General features: G+C 43.2%; 1 protein-coding gene across 1 annotated transcript in view; it reads right to left on the bottom strand.

Moving 5' to 3' along the window:
* ADSL (adenylosuccinate lyase) overlaps window positions 1–23,289 on the bottom strand; it is a 700,044-nt gene that overhangs the window by 111,225 nt on the left and 565,530 nt on the right. The gene's annotated exons all lie outside the window — the stretch shown is intronic.

Genomic DNA, 23,289 nt, shown 5'->3' on the forward strand with positions numbered 1-23,289 from the left:
ATTATCGATCTCACCTGATATTTAGATTGTTCTTCCACCAATATAATAATCATTTTAAATTTAGCTTTAATTTAATTTTTTAAATTTTATCATTTTTGTTACTTTAGAGCCCCCCTTAAATCAATTCCCCCTTTATATCAGTGTCCCCCTTTACAATAGTGCCTTTTGTGCATTAGAGCTCTTACTTCAGAGCCCCCCTTACACCAATTCCCCCTTTATATCAGTGCCCCCCTTGCATCAGCGTATCCCCCCTTACAATAATTTGCCCTGCCCCATCAATGCCGCCCCCCATGGTTTTAGCAGGGGGAGCTCTCTCCTAGGCAGTGCAGTTGTAGTAACAGAACAGATCTTTCAGCTGCTCTTGTAACTGTCAGCTGGACATACTTACAAAGCTCCTGTTCAGCCCAGGGGATCTGCTGTCTACCATGCACATTCCTCCACCTGGTCCTGCTTGCACAGGATCTTTTAACTTATCTGACAGGGGAAAGGGAAGTCGCATGTGTTCTCCCAAGCACAGCACAACCAGACAATCATCCAAATTGTAGGCTCCCACACCCCCCCCTGCCCCTCCTCAAGACAGATTACTTGTACTGTGTACCAGCACCAGCAGCTGAGAGGTGAGGGGGAAGAGGAAGCGCACATGCTCTCCTACATATTTTATACCGGCCCCACTCTATTGCTCTGCTCCCACTCCGAGCACTTGTCGACATACACTGTCGACCATGGTGCCCCTCTCAATGTAGCACCCCCTGACCCCCCCCCCCCCCGTTTTGGCCCCGTTTGCTTTCATGAATCACGTCTGACACCAAGAGAAGAAAGGGTGACAGGGGAGGGAGCTCCATCAGATTGACAGCCTCAGTTCTGTTTCTGTGTGGGGGAGGTTTATCCTTTACCTCCACCCAGATCTCTCCTCACTGAGCTCTGCAGAGTGTAATTTCAGCTCTCCAACCCCCTTTTTTTTAAAGCTCAGACAAGCTTCAAGTCTGAATACTGAACAGGTGTAAAAAAGGGAAGACTGTAGATAAACAGGTACAGCTTATGTAGGAGAGTTTGTTTCAACTGTGTATCACCTGAGGCCATGTCACTTCACAAGGTCTATGCACAGGCTTACAATCACTTTAATAATAGCATGCAGTGCCAAGCTGTTGTTTTCAAAGCAAGCAAAATAATTTCTCATTTTAAGAGGTATGAACTGCAGAGAGGGATATCACTTTGTCCTTGTACAAATCATTAGTAAGTAGGGATGCACCAAAATTTCGGCCGAAAATGGCCCTTTCAGCAAAAAGCTGAAAGAGAATTCTTGCCGATACTGGCGCCGAAAATCGGGCATGCGCATGTATAGGCGGCGGAACCAGAGGGTGACGTCACTCGTGTGGGCGGCGTGCACATTCCTCGCGGTTAAGACGCCGCACTCGTAAGCACGTTCCCTGCTGAGACGCTGGCACCTTCCCCGCGGACGCTCCTCGTGCTTGTGAGACGCTGCTGGGAAGCGAGAGACGGTACTGGGAAGCAAGAGACGGCTTCATAGAGGGCTGCACATAGCCTACTCAAGTACAAGAGTGGGCACTGTCACTCCTGGATGGCTACCAATACTATTCGCCGGTGAGCATTGCTGCTTTTGCCTTCTTAACCTGACAAAAACAAACTAGTAATTGTTTTTCCTTGATTATTTTATTATAGTACTAGTACTGACTATTTAAAAATGACTGTGTCTGCACTGCAGTACATCTGATCTGACTTGTAGCAAAAAAAATTATATAATTGAACTGACTGAGTGATTAAATATGATTTGAAATGGAATGTTCTGGATTGCAAATTGCAAGCTTTTTTTTTTTTAGCTATTCTGTAGTATACAGTATAAAATTCATGCGCTTGCTGTTATTGAATGTGTGACTTTGACAGCGTAGTATAAGTTATACAGTACTCACATGACAGCAAGCGCATTAATTTTTTAAACATGACGGTATGCAATATATATTATATTTCATATATAATATATTAATAATTATATTTATTGCATACTGTCAAGTTTAAAAAATTCATGCGCTTGCAGTTATGTCAATGTCGTATAACTTATAATACTACGCTGAGACAAAGTGACAAATTTTATTCAATGACAACAAGGCGCATGAAGTATACTACAGAATAGCTCAAAAAAATAAAATCGCATGCAATTGCAATTTGCAAGCAATCCATTCCATTAGAAACCAAATTTATTCAGTTCAATTATATTTTTTTGGTACAAGTCAGATGATGTACTGCAGACATAACTACCTTGCATGCCAAGAGCAGCACCATTAAAAAAAAAAAAAACAAAAAAAAAAAAAAAAGAAGAAGGATTGGTTAGTTTTTATTTTATTTTTTAAAGCTGCCTCCTGGGGTTTAGCTTTTAAATTGATTTAGCCCCCCCCCCCCCAGTTCTCACTCCCGCTATAAATCATTCTATGATATTATTCTACGTTACCAGCAAAGGTGGACCATGTCTGCAGTGTGGAAATATTTTAAAGTTTCTGATAAACACCCCAAATTTGCAATCTGTACTCTTTGCTTTTGCTCAACAGAAATTTCAAGAGGGGGTACAGTGCCAAAGAATTTTTCAACAACAGGTTTGATACACTACCTGAAAACACGTCATCCAGTTCAGCATTCTGATTACAAGAAAACAGCACCACTTTCAAAAAGTACCTCAGGCTCAACACCATCTGTGGCTACAGTGTTTGAAAAGGTTAAAAAATATGCAAGTGACAGTCCCAAAAGCTCGTGCCTTTACAGCTAAAATTATGGAATTTATTGCATTAGACGACCGTCAGACAATGCCATTATCCGTTGTGGAGGACACTGGATTCCGTAGGCTTATGCAACACATTGAGCCACGTTACTCACTACCAAGCAGACGCTACTTTGCAGATACCAGTCTACATGAATTGTTTAGCAGTGTTAGAAAACACGTTCAGGAGCTCATGACTATCGACATCATAGCAATCAGTTTTACTACCGACATTTGGAGTTCAGATGTCAGTCCAACGAGCATGCTCAGCCTGACAGCGCAGTGGATATATGACAAATTTCAATTGCAAAACATCCTACTTAATGCACGTGAGTTTGTTGGATCACATACTGCAGCAGCAATATCGAATGCTTTAACCACCTGACATCTGGCCGTAGCCGAATGACGGCTACAGAGCGGATCTCAATTCCCGGGAGGCCATCATATGACGGCCTCCTCTTTCCTCGCTCGGGGAAATTCTGTGTCGGCCGTGTCCCTTGGACACAGCCAATCACAGATCGCTGTAAATGGCCAATCACAGCGGCCATTAACAGCGCGATCGCCATGGCCAATGAGCGATGATCTCAAATGTAAACATTTGAGATCATCTCTCATTGCCAGCTCTCTCTCCTCACACAGAGACAGCGTGTGAGGAGAGAGAGAGAAACTGTCAGCGATCTGTGAGTGTTGCAAAATGTTTTTACAGTGCCCATCAGTACAGTGCACAATCAGTACACTGCCCACCTGTGCCAATCAGTGACCACCTGTGCCAATCAGTGACCACCTGTCTGCCCAGCGGTGATCAGTGTCCATCTGCACAATCAGTGCCCACCTGTGCCACCTCATCAGTGCCCACCTGTGCCACCTCATCAGTGCCCATCTGTGCCAGTGTACATCTGTGCCGCCCCATCAGTACCCAGCTGTGCCACCTCATCAGTGCACATCTGTGCCATTTCAGTGCACATCTGTTCCACCTCATCAGTGCCCACCTGTGCCAATCAGTGCACATCTGTGCCGCCTCATCAGTGCCCACCTGTGCCACCTCATCAGTGCCCATCTGCACATCTGTTCCACCTCATCAATGCACATCTGTGCCGCCTCATCAGTGCCCACCTGTGCCACCTCATCAGTGCACATCTGCACATCTGTTCCACCTCATCAGTGCACATCTGTTCCACCTCATCAGTGCACATCTGTGCCACCTCATCAGTGCCGGCTTAGCAACCATGTCCAAAAGAAGCTTTTCCGCCGAGGAGGCATACCAAATACTGTCCCAGGCCGACGAGAGCAACGGGGAGCCCTCTTTTTCGGATTCCCTTTCCGACTCCGATTCTGAGTCGGACATAAATTATGAGCCAGTCCTCAGTAGTGGAACACTGAGTGACTCAGAGGAGGAAGATTTTCGGCCCGCCAAACGAAGGCGTTCTGGTGAGGAGGCAGTGGCATCTACCAACACTGCAGTGCCATCCACCAGCACCGCAGTGCCATCCACCAGCCCCGCAGTGCCTCGGCAAGAAAGGCCAAGGACCCATGCTAGCCTTCCCTATGCCCTGCAGAACCCCTTGTGGCTTCCTCCTAATTCAGGAGAAGCCAACATTCCCCCTTTCACTGCCCAGCCAGGAGTCCAGGTGGACACGGAGAATTTTTCCCCAATAAATTTTTTTAATTTAATTTTCACAGAGGACATGCTATCAAATATTGTGGCCCAGTGCAACCTTTATGCACAGCAATTTACTTTGAATAATATAACGTCCTACTATGCCCGTCCCTATGAGTGGAGAGACCTAACGGTTGAGGAGTTGAAGGTTTTTTTAGGGCTCACATTTAATATGGGACTCACAAAAAAAAAAACACTTTGATGTCCTATTCATCAACCCACCCCATCTACCACATGCCAGTATTCTCCAAGGTAATGCCCAGAAACAGATACCTCATGATAATGAGGTTTCTTTATTTTAATGACAATACCCAGTGCCCTCCCCGAAATGACCCAAACTATGACAGGCTTTTCAAAATTCGGCCACTTTTAAATTATTTTTCTGCAGTATTCCCCCAGCTGTTTACACCGGACCAAAACATATGTGTGGATGAGTCCCTTGTTAAGTTTAGTGGCAGGCTTAAAATAAAACAATATATTCCCAGTAAAAGGGCCCACTATGGGGTGAAGGTATACAAATTATGTGACCGAGTCACAGGTTACATATATGCCTTCAAAGTGTACGAAGGGAAGGACACCCAGCTGCAACCCCCTAATTGCCCAGACTACATGGGATCAAGCGGGAAAATTGTTTGGGACCTCATATACCCCCTACTGGAGAAAGGCTACCACCTGTATGTAGACAACTTCTACACATCTCTGCCCCTGTTCCACAACCTTCACCGGAAGAAGACGCCTGCATGTGGTACCGTAAAAAAGTACCGGAAGGGCTTTCCTCAAAGTCTGGTCAATAAGAAATTGAGAAAAGGAGAAACGGCAAGTCTACAAAACAACGAGATTTTGGAAGTGAAGTGGAGGGACAAAAGAGATGTCTACATGTTGTCTTCAATCCACGATACCTTCATGGAAATCCCCAGAAGAAATGACCCCATACAAAAACCTAAATGCATCTATGATTATAATTTGTTTATGGGGGGAGTCGACTTGAATGACCAGATGCTGGAACCGTACCTTGCCACAAGACGGACATACAATTGGTATAAAAATGTCGCAATTTATTTTTTTCAATTGGCCATATACAATTCATATGTAATTTATCGTAACTCCACCAAAAACCCCAAACGCTTCCTTGGCTACCAGGAGGAAGTTTTCACTGCCCTTATATTCCCGAACGCCCCTCCAGAAAATATCCGATCAGATGTTCTAAGTCGACTCTCCGAATGCCACTTTCCCGATAAAATCCCTCCCAAACCAACAGGCCAACGATGGCAAAAAAAATGTAAGGTGTGTACAAGAGCAGGATTCAGAAGAGACACATCTTTTTATTGTGCACAATGTCCTTCTGAACCAGGCCTCTGGGTAGGTGAATGTTTTCGCCGTTACCATACTTCAGTAAATTATTAGTGAAGTATGGTAAACGTAAGCCTCCGTTCCTGCAATTTACCCTCACACCCCTTATGCCACTGCCTGCTCTGTAACTGACCCTGGCTTGTTATTCTGCCTAACCATTCTGTACATACCTCTGCCTGATCTGGAACTGACCCTAGACTGTTATTCGACCATGCTTCTGCCTAACGATTCTGTACATACATCTGCCTGATCTGGAACTGACCTTGGACTGTTTGACCATGATATTTGCCTGCCTCTTGGACTGATCTTGTACCCGGCTACTGGACTAGAGGGATTCAACACAGGGGTCTCACATATGTGAGGGGCTCCAGAATTGCTTTTCTGGATGAAGAAAACAATTTTTTTTGTTTTCTCAATCCTAGATTAGGGTCTGGAGACTCAGAGGCTTCAAAGAGATTTGGGTGGGAGAAGCCTCTACCCCTGTCCCCATTCTGTCCTGAACGAGGCCCTACTTCTGCCTGTAGGACTTACTGCTGTCATGCCTCTGCCTGTCGCACTGACCACACCACATGGACCTGCCTACTACCAGGACCAATATTTTTGGCACTGTGGACAATATCTCTGCCTGCACTGACCCTGGACTTTATATGGACAGTAACCCTGCCTGCTGCCTGGACAATTGTGTTCGCCGCTGCTGACCAAGTCCCTGCCTGCTGCCTGGACCAGTGCTATCCTCCTGTGTACAACTGCGCTACTACAACCACAGGTAATCTTTTGTTTACGCTTTGCTCAGCATAATGTATTTTGGGGTGTAATTCTTGGTATGTGCATGCTATGTGTCCCTGGAACACCTGACGGTGTTTCTTGCATGTTGCATCTCTGTATGTGGCCAGGCTGTTTAGAAGTCTCACACATGTGGTATCGCCATACTCAGGAGGAGTAGCAGAATGTATTTTGGGGTGTCATTTTTGCTATCCAAATGCTATGTGTTGGAAATATCTTATAAACAGACAACTTTGTGTAAAAAAAATGCGTTTTCATTTTTTTTCCACATTTTCCAAAAACTTCTGGAAAAAAATGAACAGTTAAAAAGACTCATTATGCCTCATAGATTATACGTTGGGGTGTTAGCTTTCCAAAATGGGGTCATTTTGTGGGCGTTTCCATTGTCCTGGTGCTCCAGGGCCTTCAAAAGTGTAATAGGTGATTGAGAAATGTGATGTGTAATTTATGCTCCTAGAACACCTGATGGTGCTCCATGCATGTTGGGCCTCTGTATGTGGCCAGGCAGTGAAAAAGTCACACACATGTGGTATCGTAATACTCAGGAGGAGTAGCAGAATGTATTTTGGGGTGTCATTTGTGGTATACACATGCCATGTGAGAGAAATAAGCTATTACAATGACAATTTTGTAGGGGAAAAAAAACAAAAACAAAAAAACTCAATTTTGCAAAGAATTGTGGGAAAAAAATACAACTTCAAATAACTCACCATGACTAACTAAATACATTGAAATGTCTACTTTCCAAAAAGGGGTTATTTCGGGGGCATTTGTACTTTCCTGGCTTGTTAGGGTCCCAGTACATGAGATGTGATAATTTTTTTATGATTTGCACCATAGCTTGTAGACTCTAAAACTTTCACACAGACCAAATAATTTCTACAAATTTTTGGTTATTTTTACCAAAGATATGTAGCAGTATAAATTGTGGCCAAAATTTATGAAGAAAAATTACTAATTTGCAAAATGTTATCACAGAAATTAAGAAAAATTCGTTTTTTTTCAAAATTTTCGGTCTTTTTTCATTTATAGCGCAAAAAATAAAAAACCCAGAGGTGATCAAATACCACCAAAATAAAGCTCTATTTGTATGAAAAAAAGGACAAAAAAATCATTTGGGTACAGTGTTGCATGACTGAGTAATTGTCATTCAAAGTGTGAGAGCACTGAAAGCTGAAAATTGGTCTGGATAGGAGGGGGGTTTAAGTGCCCAGTAAGCAAGTGGTTAAAAACCATGCTTGACATTTGGCACAATGAGAAGTCTAAAGTGCATTTGATTGCCCGAGATAATGCACGGAACATGGCAAAGGCAATGGAGGACAGTGAAATTCAAAGCATGGCACACATGCTACAATTGGCTGTAAATGAAGGATTGCTGAGTCAGCGCACCATATCTGATATCGTATCAAAAGGAAGAAAAATTGTGGGTCACTTTAAGCATTCTCCGCTTGCTTATTCCAGATTACAAGCTTTGCAGATGCAGTTTGGAACGGCACCGAAACGACTGCAGCAAGATGTAGCCACTCGTTGGAACAGCACCTACTATATGCTACAAAGTCTTTTTGAACAAAAGCGTGTTTTAGCTGCATATATTGCAGATTACGAGCTGCCAGCAACACTGAGTGCACATCAGTGGTAGTTTGTTGAAAATAGTTTGTTTCTTCTATCTTCATTTGAACAGTTAACAAAAGAAATAAGCTCAACTAATGCTTCCATTGCTGAAGTTATCCCCTTGATTGCTGCACTGAAGCGTCTGCTTGGAAAAGAGGTAGAAGCAGACCATGGCGTAAAAACGGCTAAAACCACTCTACTGGAGGCCGTTACCAACTGGTTTCAAGACACCGAGTCCAACCCTCTGTACTGCATTAAAACAGTTCTAGATCCTCGATTTAAAGAGCATTACTTTAATGTGGAGAAAAAGCAGCGTGCACGGGAAATGATACTGGCACAAATGGAAGTGGTGGAAGCATCTAGTGAAGGAGTTTCGAGGTGTCGCACAGAGGAAAGTGAGAAACGGTCGCATACAAGTGAAGAGAACACACTCCCTCCATATCTGATATGTTTGAAGAAATTTTACACGAATGCACCCCAATCCATAGCAGCTACCCAACAGCTGGACATTTATTTAGATGAACAGCCTATTGCCAGAAGCGACAATCCCCTTGAGTACTGGCGCATCAACAAAGAACGTTTTCCCTTGCTTGCACAGATTGCACGCAGATATTTATCTTCCCCAAGCACCAGTACAGAGAGTGAGAGACTATTCAGTTTAGCATTTCATATTCTTGATGAGAAGAGAAACCGTCTCTCCTGTGAGAAAGCTGAACACTTTTGTTCTTAAAGCGAAATCTGCCACTTTTACTGAAATAGATTTAAAAATCCGTAGCATAGACCAATTCATTTACCATGTTGAACATAGTAAATGAATTGGTATTGTACTGTGCTACTGGACAATTGGAACATACAACATAGTATGACTGACTACCTAGTATGTTCCAATTGTCTAGTTGTGCCATTTGTTGGTTGTTCATTGTAGTTCTTCTACAGTTTTTTGCACTTCAATTTAAGAGAGAACTCCAGCTTTTGAACTACTGTACTATAGTTTGTTGCTGTTGGGCCAAACTATGTCTCTCCCTAAGCTGTCAGCCTGCTGCATGTGCAAATGCAAAACTGTATGTTCTGTATCTGTGGCTGTCTACATACTACAGTACTATACGGCACTGTGTTCCGGGTATGGGCGGTGACTTCCATAAACACAGACTAGTCTACATTGCTTGCTGTGATTGGCTGAGCACCGCTGCTGTAGACTAGTCTGTGTTCCACTTCCAGGATGTCTCCGCCCATACCCGGGGCCGGAACACAGTGCGGTCTACTGTATGACTATGTATCTAACCCGCAGCTACATACATACACTTCTATATGGCACATCCAGCCGCTGACACGTTAGGGAGAGAACTTGGGGAAAAAAACTACTAGTTCTCATTTAACCACTTGCCGACCGCTGTCAGCACATATACGTTGGCAGAATGGCACGGCTGGGCAAAGTAACGTACCTGTACGTTACTTTGAATTTCCTTCCGTGCACGCGTGCTGTGGGCGCCGGCCGCGAGCTCCATGACCGTGCCCACGGGACTTGCGGACTCGATCGCCGCTGGGATACACGCGATCGTGTCACGGAGCTAAAGAACGGGGAGATGTAGATGTAATCAGCATCTCCCCATTCTGCCTAGTGACAGGACAGCGATCGTCTGCTCCCTGTCATCAAGAGCAGAGATCAGTGTCATGTCACTGCTAGCCCATCCCCCCCCCCCCCAGTTACAATCACTGCCCAAGACACACTTAACCCCTCCCCGCCCCCTAGTGGTTAACCCCCTCACTGCCAGTGACATTTGTACAGTAATCAATGCAATTTTATAGCATTGATCGTTGTATTAATGCCAATGGTCCCAAAAATGTGTCAAAATTGTCCGATGTGTCCGCAACAATGTCGCAGTCACAATAAAAATCGCTGATCGCCGCCATTACTAGTAAAAAAAAATTATTAATAAATATGCCATAAAACTATCCCCTATTTTGCAGACGCTATAACTTTTGCGCAAACAAATTAATAAACGCTTATTGCTATTTTTTTTTTTACCAAAAATATGTCGAAGAATACGTATCAGCCTAAACTGAGGAAAAAAAATGTTTTTTTATGTATTTTGGGGGGATATGTATTATAGCAAAAAGTAAAAAATAATGCGTTTTTCAAACTTGTTGCTATTTTTTTGTTTATAGCGCAAAAAATAAAAAAAACGCAGAGGTGATCAAAAACCACCAAAAGAAAGCTCTATTTGTGGGAAAAAAAGGACGTCAATATTGTTTGGGAGCCACGGCGCACGACCGCGCTATTGTCAGTTAAAGTGGCGCAGTGCCGAATCGCAAAAAGTGCTCTGGTCAGGAAGGGGATAAATTCTTCCGGGGCTGAAGTGGTTAAGTTGAAAGAAAATAATAAAATAAAAATTTTATTATAGCATAGCATTGTACTATGTTATATTTACAGAAACTGTGAAACAGAATAACGGCCTTCTGCCATATTTCTGTTATGGTTAGTTGAGAGAGTTGTTCTTTAAAGTACTACTTATACGTAGTTTGTTCTGTTGTTGGGCCAAACTATGTCATTGTCTCTCCCTAAGCTGTCAGCCCGCCGCATGTGCAAAACTATGTTCTGTATCTGTGGCTGTCTACATACTACAGTACTATATACACTATACCGCACTGTGTTCCAGGTATGGATGGAGACTTCCATAAACAGACTAGTCTACATTGCTTGCTGTGATTGGCTGAGCACCGCTGCTGTAGACTAGTCTGTGTCTCTGCCCATACCCGGGGCCGGAACACAGTGTGGTCTACTGTATGACTATGTATGTAACCCGCAGCTACATACATACACTTATCGCACATCCAGCCGCTGACACCTTACGGAGAGAAAACTGAATTACTAGTTCTGATCTAAGTTGGAAATAATAAATAAATAATAATAAAATATAAAAAAGTCTGTCTTTGGCATTTTTATATTATTATTATATTAATTATTAATATTATATATTATTATTTATTTTATTTTTTATGTCTGTTTTATTTGGTATGGTGGTGCAATGTGCACTGACTGCAGTCTTATTTTATTTTATTTTTATCTTCTGTGTCCACTGTCCAATTTTATGTGGGTTACTTTTTGACATTACTGGATTGAAGTATTCTTTTCTTCATAAAATTAATGTTTAAGTTGAATATAAATAATATAACGATTACGAATGTAACACAATTTTGTATATCCAATAATTTTTTTGGGTAATATATAAAAAAAGCCTATTTTGGTTTCGGTATCGGTTTTTGGGATCAAGGAAGATTTATTTTCGGTATCGGTTTCAGCACCAAAAAACCCATTCGGTGCATCCCTATTAGTAAGACCTCATCTAGAATATGCAGTTCAGTTTTGGGCACCAGTTCACGAAAAGGATGTTGGGGAACTGGAGAAAGTGCAGAGAAGGGCAACCAAACTGATAAGAGGCATGGAAGAGCTCAGCTGTGAGGAAAGATTAGCTGAACTGCGTTCATTCTCTCTTGAGGAGAGGGGATTAAAGGGGATATGATCGCCATGTATAAATACATAAGTGGTCCATATAATGAACTTGGTGCTATTCACTTTAAGGTCATCAAAGAGGAAAAGACATTTACCTTCAAATATGGAAAGGCTTCTTCACAGTAAAATTTGTGAAAATGTGGAACAGACTCCCTCAAGAGCTGGTTCTGGCCAGCTCAGTAAATGTTTCTTAAAAAGGCCTGGATTCTTTCCTAAGGCTAGGTTCACACTGTGAATTTCCAAAGCAACTGTTCATCTGCGATTTAGACAGTGGCAGTGCGTCCATAAGGGTGCCACCCCCTCTTTCCTGCCACCTCCTCTAGCACCAATAGGTAGATTCATGCATTGCATGAATCTATCTATGGCCGCTGCTGCTACCCCCTATTCATTCACCTGGACCCTTTTCGGGCGCTGGGCGCCTGAATTACAGCGGCGGGGGGTGTTTTTGAAGCACCTGATTAGAGCCATAGGCTCTAATAGGAGCCAAAAACGGTGACCTGCTGGCGCCATGCTGGGCGCTCGCAGGTCACTCAGCTGTGTTAGAAAAGCGAATGAATATTCCCTTTCCCATAACTAAACCTCTCCGGCAATCAGGTGCTCGGATCTGTTACCCGTCACCTAATTGGCTGAAACAGCAGGCGCTGTGATTGGACGCCTATCAAGCATCCAATCATAGCCGAGGACGGGAAGAGAGGAGACATCGAGGAGCAGCGAGGAGCTGTCCCAATGAGACAGTAAGTGCAGACGAGGCGCGGGGGGCACACCGGCAGCATTTGATATGGCACACTGGCAGCATTTTATATGGCACAGCGGGAGCATTTGATGGGGCAAAGTGGCAGCATTTGATGGGGCAAAGTGGCAGCATTTGATATGGCACAGTGGCAGCAATATGGCACAGCGGCAGCATTTGATATGGCACAGTGGCTGCGTTTGATGGGCACAGTGGCTGCGTTTGAAGGGCACAGTGGCGGCAATTGATGGGCACAGTGGTGGCAATTGATGGGCACAGTGGCTGTGATTGGTGGTACAGTGAGGCTGCAATTGATGAGGTTTTTTTCTGAATTTTTCAGTTTGTTTACGCCCCCCCCCTCCCAAAAAAAAATTTTGAACACCAGCCGCCACTGGATTTAGATACAGTTTGATTTGATTTAATATGGGACTTGTATTGCGTCGAATGCGCTCCGTTAGGAGCGCGTCTAGGCGCACCAAGACCCTAAAATCAAGTGAGATTTCCAAAAGAACGTTAAAAAAGGAGCCTAGGGTGCCCAATAGGAAAGAGGTAGAGTAAAAACAGAGAAGAACCTGGGGGGGGGGTGGCTAACCCTCCAGATGGGGGAGGAAAAATGAGCATACAAAATCTATGTTTTTGTATGATTTCTATTCTTCATCAGATTATCCGTAGGCCTGGATAAAGAGGAAGGTTTTTCCTTCTCAGGAAACTCAGGAGGGAGGGTAAGGATTTTAGAGACGCTGGAAGGGAGTTCCACAGCTCATTGCCCTTTATAACCAGGCGTCTGTTATCGGTAAATTTTAGTCTGCTGATTGTCGGTTCTGTGAGAAGTTGGCCGATCGGAGTGGTCTTGACGGTACATGGTGAGGGGCCCATTCAGACAGATAAATTGGGCCCAGTTTCTGGTGTGTCCTATACATATAGCACATTGCCTTGAATAGTACTCGCTCGGCGATAGGGAGCCAGTGCAGTTTTTCCAGCACGGGAGAGATGTGGTCTGTTCTGGTGCATCCGGAGACCAGGCGAGCAGCTTGATTCTGAATTGCTTGCAATTTTTTTGCCACTTCAATAGAAGTCCAAGAAAAAAAGATGTTAGAGCAATCCAACCGGGAATGCACAAGGCCCTGTACAAGAGTTAGCCGGTTTTCTTGCGAAAATAGATCTTTAATTTTCCGGAGTCTCTGTATATAAAAGTTGGAGTTTTTGATAAAGAGTTTTGCATGAGGTATAAGTGATAGGCAGGGATCAAAGATGATACCTAGGTTCCTGACCTGTTTTGCCGGCGTTGGGATGGGGCAGAATGAAGTGGGCCAGGCCAAGAGAAAATTGGTGTTTGATTGAGGACCCAACAGCATCACCTCGGTCTTTTCTTCATTGGGGCCTAGATTGTTGTCGGCCATCCATTTTTGTATGTGAAGGAGGCCATTTCTCAGTTATAGGTGCATATTTGGCCCATTGTCAGCATTAGCCAAGATCTGCGTGTCATCTGCATAGATCTGGCATGCTAATTTGTGTGTAGCAATAATGTCAGCGAGTGGGCGCATATAGCAGTTGAATAGCAGGGGCGACAATGCCGAGCCCTGCGGGACTCCATAGAGAAGTGGTTCCATTGGCGAGCTGCAAGCGTTCATCTGCACTTGATGGGTCCTATCCGTGAGAAAGGAGTTAATCCAACGGAGGACAGTGCCACTACATCCAAAAAGGTATTCCATGCGATCTCCCAGGATTTGATGGTCGATCGTGTCAAAGGCTGCGGAGAGGTCGAGTAGCACCAAGGCTGCCGACCCCCCCCCCGCATCCCTTAACCTTAACAGGCGTTCGCGTATGTCGAGTGCGGACAGTTCAGTGCTACATCCCGGCCTAAATCCCGACTGGGATTAATGGAACAGGTCATTACCCTCAAAGAAGCTTTGCATTTGTTGAAAGATGACCTGCTCCAGGATCTTCGCTAGAAAGGGAAGATGAGATATAGGTCTGAAATTAGTAAGCAGAGAAGGGTCGAGTGTGCTCTTCTTCAACAAGGGGGAGACAATGGCATGCTTCAGTCGTGTTGGAACGGCCCCTATTTTTAAAGATAGATTCAATATCCTTGTAATTTCTGGGGCCAATGTATCTGCATTTTTCTTCAGAAACCATGAGGGACAGATGTCATTCGGAGAGCTTGACGGTTTAAGCTTGGACATAATATTGGATATCTTTGCCACTGAAGTGGATGCAAATGAGCTAAAAGCTGGAGGAGCTCATATTAGTACTGGAGGGTCAAAGTCATCAGGCAAGATTTTGTCCTGGTTACGGATTTTTTAAATTTTTTCCCCAAAGGAAGACTGAAGTGCAGAGCATAATTCCAGAGATGGGACAATCTTAGAATAAAATTTTTTCAGTTCAAATATGTCCCTAACCAATGAGAATAATTCCCGAGGCTTGTTCGAGGCTTGCATTATTTGCTCATTATAATAGGATCTTTTATGGCGTTTTACAGCCTTTGTGTAGCCTCGACAATAGACCCGATATGCCATTTTGTCCCGGGGCAGTTTTGACTTAAGCCACTTTCTTTCCAATATTTGTCTTTTATTCTTAAGTAAGTTGAGACTAGGGGCATACCAAGGGCTTGACTTAGAAAGTCTTGGGCTCCTAGTTACTGTTGTCAATGGGGCCAGGATGTCCAGACTTGCCTTGATTCTTAACTCAAATTCATCTAGGGATCTTTCCAGCATTTCAATCTCGGTTTCTAAAGCCAGAATTCCAATTTCTCTCTCTTCATTTACTAGGAGTGGCTGTGCCTGATGGTAGTCGTAGCATGTTTTAAAGTCTTCGACTGTTATATTTTTTAGTTTCCGAAATGGAGCAGATTTAGTCATACAATTTCCTTTGGGGATTTTTATTGGTGCAAAACCCAAGAGGTTAAAGGTAATCAGACTATGGTCTGACCATCCCACCTCATGTGCTATGACATTGAAAGCTTCCATGCCATGAGTAAAAAGGGCATCTAGCATATGGCCCTTTATGTGTGTGATCAAGGTGGATGCCAGGGTAAAGTGGACACCATCTAGGTCACCTATGAGATCCTGGGAGTGACAGCTTGTGTCATCCTCCAGCCACATATTCATGTCTCCCTGGAGGACGACACAATCCGATTGTAGACACAGGGACATCATTAGTTCAACTAAGTCAGCATGGAAAGTACCTGCTGGACCAGGCAGGCGATAGACAGTGGCTAATACAAATGAAGAGGAGTCACTTACTTTACACCTCATCACTAGCTGTTCAAATGAACTAAATTCAGGTGTTTTTAGCTCAATGCAATCCAAACAGTCATCATGAATCACACAACCCCCCCCCTCCCCTCTTGTATTCTCTATTTTTAGAGAATCTATTTTTAGAAAATCTTAAAATTTCGGGGAAGTAATTCTTCTAAAACTGACTTATAATTCACATTAAACCAAGTCTCTGTGATTCCTAAAATGTGAAATTTCTCTAAATCTAGCATGTCAAAAATTTCTGAACAATGCTTAGTGGCTGAGCGGGCATTAATGAAGGCGGCCATTAAAGTCTCAAAGGTAGATTTCGCCGATGTACTTTTCGGCTGTTTGTCCCTTTTTTTATGTTCCCGGGGGCACCAGATTTTATTTTCGATGCAATTAAGTTGAATGTCTCTTAAAATTGCAGTATGTTGATTATTGAGTGAAATAAGCAACGACCTTGAGTAGATTAAACGGTGTGCGGTACTCATGTCCCCGGGAGAAAGTTTTCCTGTACCGTATCCAGAGGTTTGTGGCCCATCTGCCCCGTCCAGACGGGCTCCGACGGGCTTGCCTCTGGTGCGCCCGCTCGGTGCTGGGGCGCAATAATTATAGCAAGTTCCAGTGGTGAGGGGGCGTGGCCAAGTCGCACGTCATGTCGCACTGGTTGCCAGGCAGGGGGACGCTGGATGGACTGGCTACGCTATGCAGAGCAGCAAGGTAAAATCTGATAACACAGTCTTTAGAGGAGAGTTCAACAGTGCAGCAGCAAGCAGGTGGAAGCTGTTACCACAGTCTTGAGAAGAGAGTTCAGCAGTGCAGGGATGAGGAGGTGAGACACATAGGGGGCCACCCTGGGCTCATTCCAAAATCTCAGGTCTATAGTTTATGCTCGGCGCGGGGGCGCCATGATGTTTATAGCAAGTCCCGGTGGTGAGGGGGCGTGGCCAAGTCGCACGTCATGTCGCACTGGTTGCCAGGCAGCGGGACGCTGGATAGACTGGCTACGCTATGCAGAGCAGCAAGGTAAAATCTGATAACACAGTCTTTAGAGAAGAGTTCAACAGTGCAGCAGCAAGCAGGTGGAAGCTGTTAACACAGTCTTGAGAAGAGAGTTCAGCAGTGCAGGGATGAGGAGGTGAGACACATAGGGGGCCACCCTGGGCTCATTCCAAAATCTCAGGTCTGTAGTTCAGATGCAAATTTTTGGAGCCGGTGGCCACCGATGTCTTTAACAATAGCTGGTTGTTAAGGAAGCATCACCGAAGCATCAAAGCATCACACACATAGTGGTAGGCACTTTAATTTGTGTTGAAGTCGAAGTGTACATGAGCCCTTAAGCAGTGGAAGGGTAGTGAGCAGCCTGAGGATTTGAGCGGCTGGTTGGATGATTGCTGCATACACTCTCCACAGGAAATTTGATTTAATGTGCCTTTTTACTTGCAGTCTATGTGGGTATTTTTTTTTTAGTGTCTTTTTTTTTTTTTTTAAAGGTAAATTTTTTATTTTGTTTCTTTTTAACACAAAACAAACAAACAGTCATACATACATATATTTTAAGCGAACATCGCTCATTCCAATACAGGATACAGGACACTGGTATGCAATTGGTACATAGGTTATCATACTTTTCAGTTGCATTTTCACTCGATTTTTATTAAACTTTGTAACTGTGACCAGAATTTCCTTATATACTTCATATGTCAGGTGTAATAGTATTTTCGGAACTAGTCCACAAGCCCCATATTTTTTTAAATTTTTTTGGGCACCCTCTGGCTTCATATGTTAGTTTGTATAACGGTATAGCCTTATTAACAATGTTCAACCAAAATGCTATCGTGGGTGGAGATTGTGATTTCCAATGAATAGTAATCAATTTTTTAGCATAAAATAGTACTATTCGCAGAAATGCTTGCTTATTTTTAGATATACCTTCATCGTCCACATAGCCTAGTAAACATCTCAGGGGGTTACAAATATTAGGTATTTGAGTCAAGGAACTGATGAAGGCAGTGACCCCCGACCAGAACTGCCTGATCGCAGTGCACTCCCACATCAAATGGAAAAATGTAGCATCTGCAATACTGCATCTGGAGCACATTGCTGATGGAAGTCTGTTGAGTTTGAATAATAAGTATGGCGTAAAGTATGATCTATATAACAGTTTAGTCTGTATGACCTTATCCCTGGAAGAGATGACAGAGGAGACGTGGAGAGTAATAGGGATTTATAGTATGTGGATACCAGTTTATTATGAGAAGGATCTACTAGTAAGTGCTCTAGCGGAGATAGTTGGACAATTATATTACGCAGCCCAAACTGCGTGGTTGCCGTATGGCGTATTTGCAGGTAAAGAAAATAGGCTGTGCGTGGCAGCTGATAGTCCTGGCGAAACTCCTCAAATGACCGAAACGTATTATTTGAGAACAAATGCATTATTGTTTTTACCCCTTTTTTCGACCAGAATTCCCCATCTGTCCTACGGGCAAATTCCTGTAAATTTGGGTTCCCCCATAATGGAGTATTCGGCGAGTAGGTTCGATGTTCGGTTGATGGCAGTATTTTAGTTAAAAAATTCGTAGAGTCATTGCAAGGATACTAGTGCCCTCCCTCCCTCTAAGGGATAGACGGTGGATCAGATATTGTAGGGATTCATAAGAGGTGAGTATGGCCACCTCCAGGGCTGTAGCCGCATTGTTGGCTTCAGGGAAAAACCACCAATGCGCATGAGCCAGTTGTGAGGCAATATAGTATATCTGGAGGCATGGCAATGCCAACCTCCCCTCCAATACTGACAGTTGGAGAGTATTTTTGGCAATTCTCACTGCTCCCCCCTTCCAGATGAAGGTGGTAAGGATCGAATCAATTTCCTTAAATTTAATTTTCGTAACGTATACTGGTGAGTTACTCAGGACATATAAGAATCGTGGGAGGAATATCATTTTAAAAATGTTTATCCTACCTAATATTGTTTAGGGGTCGGTTGGTCCATGTCTTTAATGTAGTTTTCATTCTGTTAATAAGAGGGTCTAAATTGTTTTTAATATAGGAGGAAAGAGCATGCTGGATCAGGACCCCCAAGTATCTGAAGAAGTCAACTATCTGTAGTGGGCAAGAGGGAGGGAGTGTGAACGACGCTTCTCGATCTATTTTAAATAGAAGGGATTTATCCCAATTGACCTGAAACCCTGAGAAGTGGCCAAACTTTCGGATAATTTCCAGCAGGGTTGGGAGAGACGACTGGGGGTCCGTCAGATATATTAGCATGTCATCAGTATATAAAGACAATTTCTCTTCTAGGCCCCCAATCGTCAGTCCCATTATCTCCCCACTGGATCTTATCAATGCCGCTAGAGGTTCTATCGCTAACGCAAATAGTAACGGCAATAGGGGGCATCCCTGCCTGGTGCCCCTTTTGATTAGAAATGGATCAGTCACAGATGCATTTATCCTCAGCCTAGCAGTAGGCTTCGAATATAACAGTTGAACCCATTTGATAAAGGTATTACCAAACCGGAACTTCGCCAGGACTTCCAGCAAATAAGGCCACTCGACCGAATCGAATGCCTTATGCGCATCTAAGGCCAGTACGGCTCTGGCTCCCACAATATCATGAGTGACTTGCAGATTTGTAAACAGTCTCCGTAAATTAATGGACGTTGATCGCCCCGGAATGAACCCAGTCTTATCCGCCCCGATAATGGTGGTAATAACTGTGTTCAATCTCCGGGCGAGCACTTTAGCTAAAATCTTGACGTCTGAGTTAATCAATGATATTGGTCTATATGACTCACAAAGTAGGTGGTCTTTATGAGGTTTAGGGATGAGGACAATCAGCGCCTCTGACATAGAGGGCGGTAACTGTCCTGTCCGCATAGCAAAATTATAAACTTTCAGTAAATGAGGTATTAAGAGTTCCTTAAATTGCATATACCATTCTATAGGAAAGCCATCCAGTCCCGGCGTTTTGTTTCTGGCAAAGGACTGTATGGCTTCCCCAATCTCCTCCTCTGTAAGGGGGTCGTCTAAAAGTGAGGCCTGTGCTTCTTGAAGCCGTGGTAGTGAAATATCAGCCAAGTAATCATCTAATTCTACCATGGTATAATGGGCTTTAGTAGCATACGAGGAATAGAATTTTATAAAAGCATCCACTATCTCCTCGCTCTGTTCCACCACCTCACCCGTTATATTTTTAATTCTTGGAATGCTGCATGGTTGATAATCAGGCCTAGACAAATAAGCTAATAATCGGCTATTTTTGTCCCCGAACTCGAAGAGTCGCTGGTTTTGATATAGCAATTTCTTCTGAGTGCGCTCCAGAAGGACTAGGTCCAAATCTCTGGACCTGTGTTACCAGGTAGTATACGTCGTCGGGGTGGGGGCCGTGGAATAAGCGGCTTCCGCTGCCCTGAGGTCTCTCTCCGCGGCCTTTAGTTTGGACTGGGATGCCTTGCGAGCCTGTCCGATCGCCGCTGCAAAGGTGCCACGTGTGGTGGCCTTAAAGGCATCCCAGGTCAATGGGACAGAGACACTCCGACGGTTACTCTGATGATTTAATTTCTGCTGCACTTTGATCTACCACCACCTGATCTGCTAGCCATATGGGGCTCAATCGCCACATTTGATATGAGGTGGGAGGACCCAGGGCGAGGTCCACCATTAAGGTAGAGTGATCAGACACCGCTCTAGGGAGATTTGGCCTCGACCACCCTATTTAACAATTCAGATGAAACTAAGCATAGATCAATCCGGGATAGAGTACCGTGCATTTCAGACTGACACGAGTACTCTCTCCCGTCGGCATGTTTCCACCTCCAGGTTTCCACCAGATCAAATTGGGTCAAAAAGGAGCACAGAAGTGTAGGGGGCAATGTAGAGCATGTTGCCTTATGGGATTATGTGAAATCTCCATTAATCGCTGTAAAATATTGCAATTAGAAATATATTTCAGTTAGAGGGAAATATATTTAAAATACTGAGTGTTGTGTTGGTGTTATTGTAATTAGTTCAACTTCAAAGGTTGGCCTTTTGTTCTCCCTGATAACATCTTCCCTGGGTAGTAAACAACAGCCTTCTTTGACTCATCCAATCAGGCTGTGCCCAATATACATTTACTAGGTACAGTGACCAATTAGGGAGAATTATATTAGCAACACTACAGAAAGGAGGGGGGGATATAATGCTTTGTGACCAAGCTAACTCATTTTTTGGTGTGGGAACAGACAGCAGTCACCATGGGCTGACCTGAAGTTAACAGGTAATCTAATATACTTGTACTGTAAATATGGGTGTCGTGGGTAATTTGTAAATACCATGTAAGCCAGGAGACCTACACTGTACATTGTGTTGTAAATACTGTCTGGTGTGTACTTTGTATAGATTATGTAACCCTATTAATAAATGTGTATTGCGGAACGAACTACCTCTTTGTTGTAAGATCTCTCAGATCTAGATATGTATATGTCCATACTACTACAATGATTGAGGTGTATGCACAAAATACAGAACTAGTCAACAAATGGCGACCACGAAGGGACAGAAAAATTTGGTGGTCTCTTTCAGCAATATCTCAAGGGGTTGCAATATCTACAAAAGGCACACTTTGAAAGGGTTTTTCATTTGAATGCTAAAAATGAACATTGGGTGCTCTATGTGCTCGATATAGAAATGGGCTATAAGAAATAGCTGTGTTCTACAGTGTGTAATTAATAGGGAGCCTACGAGGAACACATAACGTATGTTAAAAGCTAAATATAATATAGAATTGGTACATGAAGAGTCCAGATGCATTAGAAGGAGATGAAAAGAGCTGTTGCCCAATGTTCCGATGCATGAAGATTCAGTCTATTTAAAACATTTTTGAAAGATGTTTCCTGTATGTATGCATATCATCAGGAATTGAGAGCACAGCACAAAAGATGGATAGGGAGGACAGACAGTCTTTAGAAAATGTGCTACTTGTAGCTAACAATATTGGCAAACTATTGCCAGGAGTGCACATAACATTTCATGCAGATAATGTCTTGCAACGATGTAAATTGCTGGGAGTTGCCAACTCCAGAGATCAGGTTAAAGTTTTACTATTAACAGTTAACTTAGACACATGGTCTTCCCTACCAGACCATGTTAAAGAAGGAAGAGCAGATTACAATGAAACTGTAGATGAATTGCTAAAAATAATATATCCCTTTGACCTAGGCTTAAAAGCAGTGTATAGAACAAAACAGGAAAATAATGAGAATCCACTTCTTTATGCAAACAGGCTATGGTCAGCTTACTATGTAGGCAAACGGGGAAACGTACACAGAGAGGACCCAGAGTACAAAACCCTCCTAATAGCTAATGCCCATCCAAAATTTAAAATTAAATGTGGATTTTTTATAAATCCTCTTAAAGATTCATATCAATGCATCATGGACTGTATGCACAAATTTTTTCATGTAGCCAGAAGGTCTAATTCTGTGAAATCAAAGATTTATCACCAGAGTACAAACAACAAAACCTGTTTAGCAGGTCACACTACAGCAGAATTTGCCACCTTTTCAAACAGAAAGAGGCACCATTACAATTACAATGCCTCCAAAGATAAGATCTATAGGCATGGCCCCCCAGGTACTAGTCAAAGGCAAATAGCTTCATGCTCCCCTTTGAATGTAAATTCCATGGAAAGTGATCTCAGATTACAGCACAGGAGATCAGTTCTGAAAGAGGTTAAGTTAATTAGCACAATTACCTCTCTTGAAAATGATATTGAACTACTGAAGTCGCATATTCATAATTGGGAAAATACCAATAAAATAATGGAAACATCACAACATGTTCTTAAAGCGGGGGTCCACCTATGGTTTTTTTTTTTTTTTTTTTAGTTCATTCACAAACTTTTCTTCTCAGCATTACATACTCACATATTGTGTGTAATATGTCCGCCTGTGTCAGATTTCATCGGAAATAACTACTTATATTATTCACTGCAGGCGGTTTCCATCTTCATTGTGGGCATTTGAAGCCCACAAGCATTTATTTCCTGGATGTGGTGAATGCTGTGCTCCCAGCATTCACTGCTCGTTACCGCACATGCTCAGTGGCATCCTGGGAAGCCTGAGACTAGCTCCCAGGAGTCTGGGAGAATCTAGAAACACGCCTACTCCCACGGGAGGAGAACCAGGAAGTGCAAAGAAGAATAGAAAAATAAAAGGTAATTACGGCGATTTAAATTTTTTTAAACGGCATGTCAGCATCTAGGCAAGGAAGAGAATACATACAGATATTGTTCAAAATTTGGGTGGAACCCCACTTTAAGGTAAAATATGAAGCATGCCATGCAGATGTGGTACAGTGTAGGAAAGAACTGAAAGAAATAAAACAATCTTTCGATCAAATTGTTAAGGTCCCACAGAAAACCATCTGTTCCATTCAAACAGAAAATACTGGAGGGGGGCCCAACCTATCTATGCTATCTGCTAGGACTTCACCTTACTGGGAACAAACCTTAAATATAAGCAATGTAGAAACAGCAAAAGAAATACCAGATGTAATGTGTCATTCAGATGTCTATGATCTGAGTCATTTGTTTTCACCAGATCCAAGGGTGAATGTCAGTGAACATATACCAATGTAAATATATAAATAAAACAATGTGGC

This window comes from Aquarana catesbeiana, linkage group LG07 (assembly GCF_042186555.1).
Source record: "Aquarana catesbeiana isolate 2022-GZ linkage group LG07, ASM4218655v1, whole genome shotgun sequence".
Lineage (NCBI taxonomy): Eukaryota > Metazoa > Chordata > Amphibia > Anura > Ranidae > Aquarana > Aquarana catesbeiana.